We start from the raw sequence: 8,986 nt of genomic DNA, 5'->3' as shown, positions 1-8,986 counted from the left end.
CGCGCGGGGCCCGCGAGGTTTCTTTTAGGGCTGCAGGCCCCCAACCCCTTTCCGGGAATCTGCTGCTTACGCCTCTGAAAGGGCGTGGGGGGCTGACGGGCGGGGAGAGGCGAGTGTGTGTGTGTGTGTGTGTGTGTGTGTGTGTGTGCGTGTGTAGGTGTGGGTGTGAGGGCGTGCACGCGCGCTCTGCAGCAATCCTTGCTTGCAGGAGACACCCCACCCGTGCCAGCCCCACATTTCCTGCCTCAGCCCCTCCCGAGTCCACCCCCACCCCCCACCTCCGCCTTTCTTCTCGGAGAAGCTGAGACCTTGCACGGTTTCACACGACAAGAATCCGAGTCGGGGATCCCAGAGGTGAAGGGGGAGGGGGCCACAAATAGGTTTCCAGTGTTCTGGGGCTGGGGGCGGCTGCTCCCTGGTCGTGGTCCTCCTTCTCTGAACTGGGCGGCTCCTTCCGTGCTGTTCCGCGCTTTGTCTGCAGGCGGTGGTGGGAGCAGGGCGTCCCGAGGGCTCGCCGCGTTCCTTCTCTCACCGGGCTCCAGGGAACACGGTATCAAAGGGTGCGGTTTTCCTCCTTGAAGTTAACCTTGGAGATGCTGGAGACCCGTTTGTCTACGTTCTGGCTTTTCTTATTAACCTTTTGTGGGAGTCTGAGAAAAGTTGTATTTTCAGCTTGTGCAGGACCTTTAAATTCCATAAATTAACAGCCCGCGGGGTGAAGCTGGCCATTCTTTTTTAGTTGTCCTGCATTTTTCCCTTTTCAAGTGTTAAGGGAGTATTTCTAAGATCTGTTAAAGTGAGATTTGCTGGAAACATTTTTAATAATGTCCAGTTCCTTCCTGATTTTGCTGCTTGTCTCACAGTCCCTCAGTGTGTTTGGAACCGTGGGAAGAAAGCTTCCAGGAATGAACTTACTATACCACACTCCTCCTTGGCCTGGGCCAGGTCCTCTCCTGCACCTGTTTCTTCATCTGTAAAATAGCTTTGGCCTAGGCTGAAACAAGATAACAGCCATCAAGTGGCTACCTCATATGGCTGTCCCATTAGAATCCCACACTCACCCTGCGATTAGTGTACTGGTCATCTACTGTTGTAATAGTCTGTGTAACAAAACACCCTAAGCTCTGTGGCTTATATCATTATTATTTTTTAGAGAGATTTTTTAACTATATGCAGGTGTTTGCTGTAGAGAGACAGAGACAGAAAGTGAGAAATTACTCCCAGGGGGATAGCCATGCTGCAATCCCTTCTCCATTCTCTCACGATTTTGGGCACGCACATGTGCTGGGTGTAAGTTTAAAGCCGCTGGGTCCGAGACTCAAACCGTGATTGGCTACGTGGGAGTCCAGCAGTAACTGTTACGCCATCTGCTGGTCTCTATAATCGTTATTTATTCTTGTTATGTACTTTTAGGTAGATGGTGTTGGGCTTGGCTTCATACTGGTTTGTTTCACAAGTGGCTCGTATTCCATCTAGCCTGGGGGCCAGCAGGAACCGGTTCTCGGGGTAGTGGAAGCTGCAGGAGGGCTGGAGTGCAAGAAAGCATAGTGATGTTGCCATGTAAAAGCGTGTCATACCATCGCATGTCTGCTAACAACTCACTGGCCAAGCCCATTGCCAGCGGAATGGGGAAATATATTCCGCCTGTAGTAGAAGAGGGAGGGGAGGAAACATTTCCACATGAAAACCAAACCTTGCCATCAGGGTAGGTGAACAACAAACAGCCCTCAAAATGACTTACTGCAATAGATGTTTATTTTTCGCTCAGACAGCAACATTCTGTGTTGACGTTCTGGTCAGGCAGCTCTCCTCCATCTGACTTGGGCACCCAGGCCCCTTCTCTTTTGTCACTCTGCACCCCCCCACCTGCTTAGTCCTAGAAGTCCACTCTAGTTAAGTGAGTGGGAAAAGAAGAGAGGATAGAGGACCACACTAGAGGTTTTATTTATTTATTTATTTATTTGAGAGGTTTTTGCTATAGGGCGCGTGCGCTCGCCAGCCAGACAGAGAGAGACAGACAGAAAGCGAGAAATCACCCCCCAGGTGATTTCTGCAAAGGAAGTGGGGACGTTTACTCTCGCTGTAGCCAGGAGAGAAATAAAGCAGGACTGGGACCCCAGAGCAGTCTCTGCCACAGTGTTGAAGGATTTGTTCACCTGGTGTGTGAAAGTACCCAGACATCCAGGAGGGTGTGCCTCTTTGGAGGATTTCACCAGCCCTCGATTCCGTTTCAGAAGCAATAACAAGTATTATTTAAGTGTTACCTTCTGGTCCCCATTTTTAGTCTGACGGTGAGAATGTAAATGTATTTTTTTAGAGAGTTTTTCTTTTGCTGTAGGGTGTGTGTGCTTGCCAGAGAGACAGAGAGAGACAGAGAGACAGAAATGAGAAATCACCCCCTAGGGGGGATGACCACACTGCAATTTCTTCTCCCCCATTTTCCTCTCGGGATTTTGAGCACACACCGCACGTGCCTGGTGTATTTCAAGCCACCAGGTCCAGGACTCAAACTGTGGTCCACTATGTGGGAGTGCAGCGATGTGACCATTATGCCATCTGCTGGTTCCGAGAGAGAGAATATTAAATTGTTCCAATTTGGACCCCTGTGAAACTCCAGTTCCGGCTTCCCTTTATTTAGCAAAAAGGGGAATGTAATTCCTCTAAATAGGGCTATGGAGACCCACATTTGAAGGCAGAGAAAGCACGCAGGGTTCCCCAAGGCTCTTTAAGAGCTCAGTGCGGCTCCGTGGCCCGTCTCTAACAAAGTGGGCAGCCTCTTTGCTGTCTGTTGCTTAAGAACTATGATCGACCTATTAGTCTCATCCCGCCCCATGGGCAGTGGTTTTAAAACATATTCTTTGACACTTATGCCACCTTCTTTTTTGAGGATTGACTGGCCGTAGTGACGTTCTCCTAGTGAAGAAAATGCAGCTTTTTTTTAGTGAAGAAAATGCAGCAGGAACGATGCTTTGTGATTTATCAGGCCAGGCCATAAAAGACGACGTGGTTCTTCTTGACTCTCTCTTGGAATGCCTCCATTGTCTGAAGAAACCTAGCATCTGCAAGGAAAGTCTGTGTGTAGGCATTCTGGCCCCAACCTGGGCTGAGGTCAGAGCCAACAGTAGCATCAACCACTACACATGCAAGGGAGCGATCCTTCAGTGCTTCAGACTGCCCCAGCGGATGCTCGCTGGGCAGACAAGCTTCCTGCCCAAATTATGGTCTCATGAGCAAAATAAATGCTATAGTTTTGTTTCATTTCTTAGAATTAGTTAATTGATGAAATGAATTATTATTATTTAAAATTTGCCATAAGGCATATGTGCTCACCAAAGAAAGAGAGAGAGAGGGAGAAAATGAGAAAGCAAACCACCAGGTCTGGGACTTGAACTGCAGTTGGCCATGTGGTGCCTTAACCACCACACCACCATCTGGCCCCTGTAGTTTTATTATTTTTTTTAAAGAATTACTTATTTAGGGACCAGTAGTTAGCGTAATGGCTATGTCACTGGACTCCCATGTAGTTGATCGTCGTTTGCGTCTCGAACCCAGTGGCTTAAAACTTATGCCGGGCGTGTGTGCATGCATGCCCACAATCCTGAGAGGAGAATGGAGGAAAAGGGATTGCATCATGGCCATGTCCCCCTTGGGGAGTGATTTCTTGCTTTCTGTCTCTCTGTCTCTCTCTTTCTGGTGAGTGTACGTGTAATAAAAAAAACCCCGAAAAAAAAAAAAAAAAAAAAAAAAAGAAAGAAAGAAAGAAAGAATTATTTATTCATTCATTCTTTTTTATTTTTATTTTTTAAAAATTTGACTAGAGAGTGAGAGAAAGTGAGAAAGCAAGCCACCAGGTCTGGCACTTGAACTGTGGTTGGCCGTGTGGGAGTGTTCAGCACTTTAACCGCCACACTACCTGCTGGCCCCCCCTGTAGTTGTTTTAAGTCACTAAGTTTCAGGATATTTTGTTACACAGCAGCCAATAACTAGAACACCATGAGATAGAAGACTCATCACCTGGTGGTGCTAGGGTCTCAAGTCCCATTTGAAGATTTTTCCTAAATAGCTTTCCTGGCATTCACACACCTACCTAGTCAATGAATGTTCTCTGAATGCCTACGGAGTATTTGGCAGTGTTCTGGATGTGGGAGACAGATGAGACTCTCAAGTTCAAGTCTAGTTTAGTAGACAAATCACTCAAAGTCAAGCCCCAATGCTCATGCTTGGGCCTCGCATTTACTTATGACTTAGTGTCGCTCCTCGGTGTCAGCGTTTCAGCCTGCTGCTTGGAACGGGCTGTGTACTTCACACATGGTAAAGAGAGAGCCCAACCATAAACCCCAGGCACATTTCCATCTTCTTTGTTGAGAGGGATGCTCTGGAAAATGCCGAGCTGGTAAGAGGGACCTAAGAGAATCTTGATAGCTGTCGATAGGAGAGGGGGACGCCATGGGAGATTCACCATGGGACCTCATCCCTCAGACTTGTCCAGTTTGACAAGTCTGGGACGGAAATGCAGAGAGAAGGCTCATTACGTTATGAAGAAGGCAGTGTTGTCAGCTCTAAAGCAAGCTGGGTCCTGTGAGAAATGGACACGTTACAATGAGATGAACTTGACAGGGACAGATGTCCTTTCTGGCCCACACATCATCCTACAAGCCCTGGGAGAGAGGACTGACATGGCCAGCTCTCGAGTGGCAGTGAAAGTTGTGGCCGTATGGATAGGAAGAAAGAGTCCAATCCAGATTTCCTTTGACCGTAAGGAAGCCACTCATTTCTGCTTTAGGGCTTTGCCCCGAAGATGCCCTTCTGAGTCTAGATATCCACGTTGTACACTCTCTTCCTTTTTTTAGGAACCTGTTTAAATGGACCTCTCCTCAGAGAACTCTCCTTTTCCAGCCATATAGGATAATACTCTCGTCATGCTCTAGCCCTTTGCCATTTGTTTTTCTTTGTAGAAGCCTATCTCTAACCCATGTACAGCACGTTATATATTCATTTGTTTATTGTCTATGTCCTATGACAGGATATGGCAGACCCCATCTAGCTGGTTCACCATCGTATACCCAGACGTGCAATGCCTGATATAGTAAGTGCTCAATCGATATTCTTTTTTTTAAAAAAATATTTTCTTTCTTTTTTTAAATTGTATTTTTATTGTGTGTTTTTAAAATATTTATTAATTTAATTTTATTTGTCATTAATTTCTTTTAATTTGATGAGACAGAGAAAGAGAGAGAGAGAGAGAGAAAGTAAGAAAGCAAGCCACCAGGTCCAGGACTCGAACTGTGGTCGGCCATGTAGGAGTGTCCAGCACCTTCGCCACCATGCCACCCACTGGTCCCCTTTAAAAAAATTTTATTCATTGTCATTATTTTATTTTACTTTTTATTTTTGGAGAGGTTTTTTTTTTTTTTTTTTTTTTTTTTTTTTTTTTTTTTTTAGGAGTGTGCACTTTCCCCCAGTTGGCCACATGGCTTCCAACACTGCAGCTTCCTGTGCTAAGGACTGTGCCATCCAGGCTGGACCTAGATGTGTTTTTTTAAAAAAAATACTTCAAGAAACAGAAATATTAAAAATCATTGCTCAGTTTGTACAATGAGATAAGAAGCAAAATAAAAGAGGACAATGATTCCTCATATTCCAAATGTTTTTTTAAATATTTATTTATTTGTTATTATTATTATTATTTGATGAGAGAAATAGAGAAAGAGAGAAAGTGAGAAAGCAAGCTGCCAGGTCTGAGACTTGAACCGCGATCAGCCATGCGGGAGTTCAGCCACCTTAACCACCATGCCACCTGCCAGCCCCATTAATCAAAGTTTTTTGACCAAATGGATAAACTTCCCAATTGAAATGGAATGAGCTACTCTAGGGGCAGAGATGAATTCTTGTCATTGGAGACATTCAATAAGAGGATGACAGATTTTTTTTTTTTTTTTTTTAGGAGAGATTTTTGCTACAGGGCATGCGCACTTGCCAGAGAAAGAGACGGTGAGAAATCAGCCCCCAAGGAGGATGGCCAGGCCACAGTCCCTTCTCCTCCACTCTGCTCTTGGGATCCGGGGCATTCAGACGCATGTGCCTGGCGTGAGTTTCAAGTCACCAGGTCTGGGACTCGAACCACGGTCAGCCATGTGGGCGTCCAGCGACGTAACCGTTACTCCATCTGCTGGTCCCATTTCTTGTTTTAGATTTATACCATAGGACATGTGTGTTTGCCAGAGAGAGACAGAGTGAGACAGAGAGAGGGGAAGTGAGAAGTCACCCCTTCGGGGGATGGTCACACTGTAATGCATTATCCATTTTCATCTCAGGGTTTTGGGCACACACGCACATGTACCCAGCATGATATTCAAGCTGCTGGGTCTGGGACTCAAACCATGGTTGATCATGTTGGAATCCAGTGCCTTAACCACCATGTACCTGCTGGCCCCAGATAGCCAAGTATTTGGACTGCCGTAGTGATGTTCATCCCTTGGGCTGCAGTAGGCTCATGAGTGAACGAAACTTCTCCTTCAGTGGCCTCCCCGGTACATCAACTGCTGCTATTTTGTTTGTGAAGGAGCCTCCTTTTGGGTGCCAATTTTGCCAGCCCGAAAACAACCATGTGACTCTCACACAAAAGAGGTACAGAAAGCAAAAACAAAACAAAACAAAACAAAACAAAACAAAACAAACTCTCTATTTTCCTTATCATAAAAGTGCTGCTGCTTTTTGTAGCTCATAGAGTTTAAGGACTCACTCAAGATAAAATTGCCAAGAATGGAAAGTGGGCCTTTGAGGTTCAGCCTCGGTAGTGAATGTTCTGCTCTGAAGATGTTAGTTCTCAAATAAATGTTGGTACACAGTCACCGTGTGAGTGAGAGGGAGTATTAGTGTTTCAGGTTTTCTTTTCTTTTTTAGTTTTGCTGTAGGGTGGGTGTGCTCACTGGAGAGAAACAGAGCGGGGCGGGGGGGCAAGTGAGAAGACACCGCCAGAGAGACGGCCACATTACAATTCCTTCTCCTCTACTCTCTTCCTGGGATTTGGGGCGTGCTGTGCGCGAGCCTGGCGTGTTTCTTGAGCCACCTGGCTTGGGACCTGAACCACATGCTTGGTCGTGTGAGATCCAGCTACTTAAGCAGCATGCCACCTGTTTGGCGCCTGTTTCAAGAATTATCTCTGCTTTAGAATAGCAGCAATGACAGCCACTAACATTATCAGGCTGTTATTGTGTTTCAGATCTTGTGCTAAAGACTTCACATGTATTTTATTTTATTTTTTTTTGGAGAGGTTTTTACTATAGGCATGTGTGCTCCCCAGAGAGACAGAGACAGAGAGACAGAAAGCGAGAGATCACCTCCCCCCGCCCCCGGGGTGATGGCTAGGCTGGAGTCCCTTCTCCTCCATTCTCCTCTTGGGATCCTGGGCACACACGCACATGCGCCCAGCGTGAATTGAAGCCACTGGGTCTGGGACTCCAATCGTGGTCGATTACATGGGAGTCCAGCGACATAGCCATTACACCAACTGTTGGTCCCAAGACTTCATGTGTGTTATCTCAGTCTTCACCAAAATAGTGTGGGATAGCATGATTTTAGCCTGTCTACTGTACCGTGGAGGCATCTGAGGCTTGCTCAAGGTCACACAGAAGGGAATCGGCCTGGCTAGGCCTTGAATCCAGATCGGGCTGATTCCAAAGCTTGTGTTCGTAACTGCTGCACCACCTTTCCCTAGACCTTGCAGCAGAGTTTGGAGACTGGCAGCCTGGATCCAGCTGGCATGTGTATTTTGTTTGGCCACATTACATTTAACATAAAACCCTGCCAATACTCAAACTTTGGAAGGTTTCCATACTGAAGATCTATTAGCACTGGGTCTATATTTTCTCATGGCAACCGTATGATTAGCAGCTGCCCCCCTTGAAATGTTCTCTTCACGTTCCTGGATTCTCCATCATTCTTTAATGTCTTCCTAGCGTGGAAACCAGTGCCCGTTGCCACTTTCCACATTTGGCCTGGTGTTCTCCTTAGGGTGCAGAATATTTCCCCTTCAGAGGCCTCTATCTGTGGCAGTCGGCCTCCGAGGTGGTGCCCAGTGCGTCCTGTCTCCTGTGCCCATCCCTGTGTAGGGTCTGCCTATGTTTTAGCACCAGGGTCGCTCTCTGTGGGCCAATGGCATTTGTCAGTGGTGATAGTTATTTCTGAGATTAAGTTGCAAAAGACTGTAATTTCCATTTTGGTGCCTGACTCGCTCTCTCAGCTTGCTCCTGGGGAAAGTCAGTTGCCATGTTGTGAACAGCCCTGTAAGAGGCCCATGTCTGACCTCAGTTCGAGTTCTGGAAGGCCCATGTCTGACCTCAGTTCGAGTTCTGGAAGGCCCATATCTGACCTCAGTTCGAGTTCTGGACCTGGTGGTTTGCTTTCTCACTCCCCCCCCCCTCTCTCTTGCTCTGTCCCTCTCTGGTAAAATTAAAACAAATAAAAAATAAAGTTAAATAAAATAATTCTTAATAAAAAGAGGGGCTCATGTGGCAAGGAGCCAAAGTCTCTGGCCAAGTGAGGAGTTCAAGCTTGCCAATGACGATGCAAGTTAGCTAGCTAAGAGGTGGGTCCTCCAGCCCATTTGAGCCTTCAGATGATTGTAGTCCAGGCTGCCAATGTCTTGAGAGACTCCGAGCCAGAATTCATTCAATTTAGTTACTCCCAGAAACTGTGACTTAACAAATCTTTGTTGTTTTGTGTTGCTAAGTTTTGGGGTAATTTGCAACTCAGCAATAGATAAATGAACACTCAAAAATAGGAAGAAACAGAAAGTAAAACAGTGTTTACCAGTGGCTGGGGGGCAGGGAGAATGGGGAGTCTTTGTTCAATGGTACAGAATTTCAGTATGGAATTATGAAAATGTTCTGGAGATGGATAATTGGGATGATTTGCCCAATGACATAAATGCACTTAATACCTTTGAAATGTGTACTAAAAAATGGTTTAAATGATAAATTTTATG

Source organism: Tupaia chinensis, unplaced genomic scaffold, assembly GCF_000334495.1.
Source record: "Tupaia chinensis unplaced genomic scaffold, TupChi_1.0 Scaffold000253_1, whole genome shotgun sequence".
In the NCBI taxonomy this organism is placed as follows: Eukaryota; Metazoa; Chordata; class Mammalia; order Scandentia; family Tupaiidae; genus Tupaia; species Tupaia belangeri.
This window is presented reverse-complemented; position numbering follows the sequence as displayed.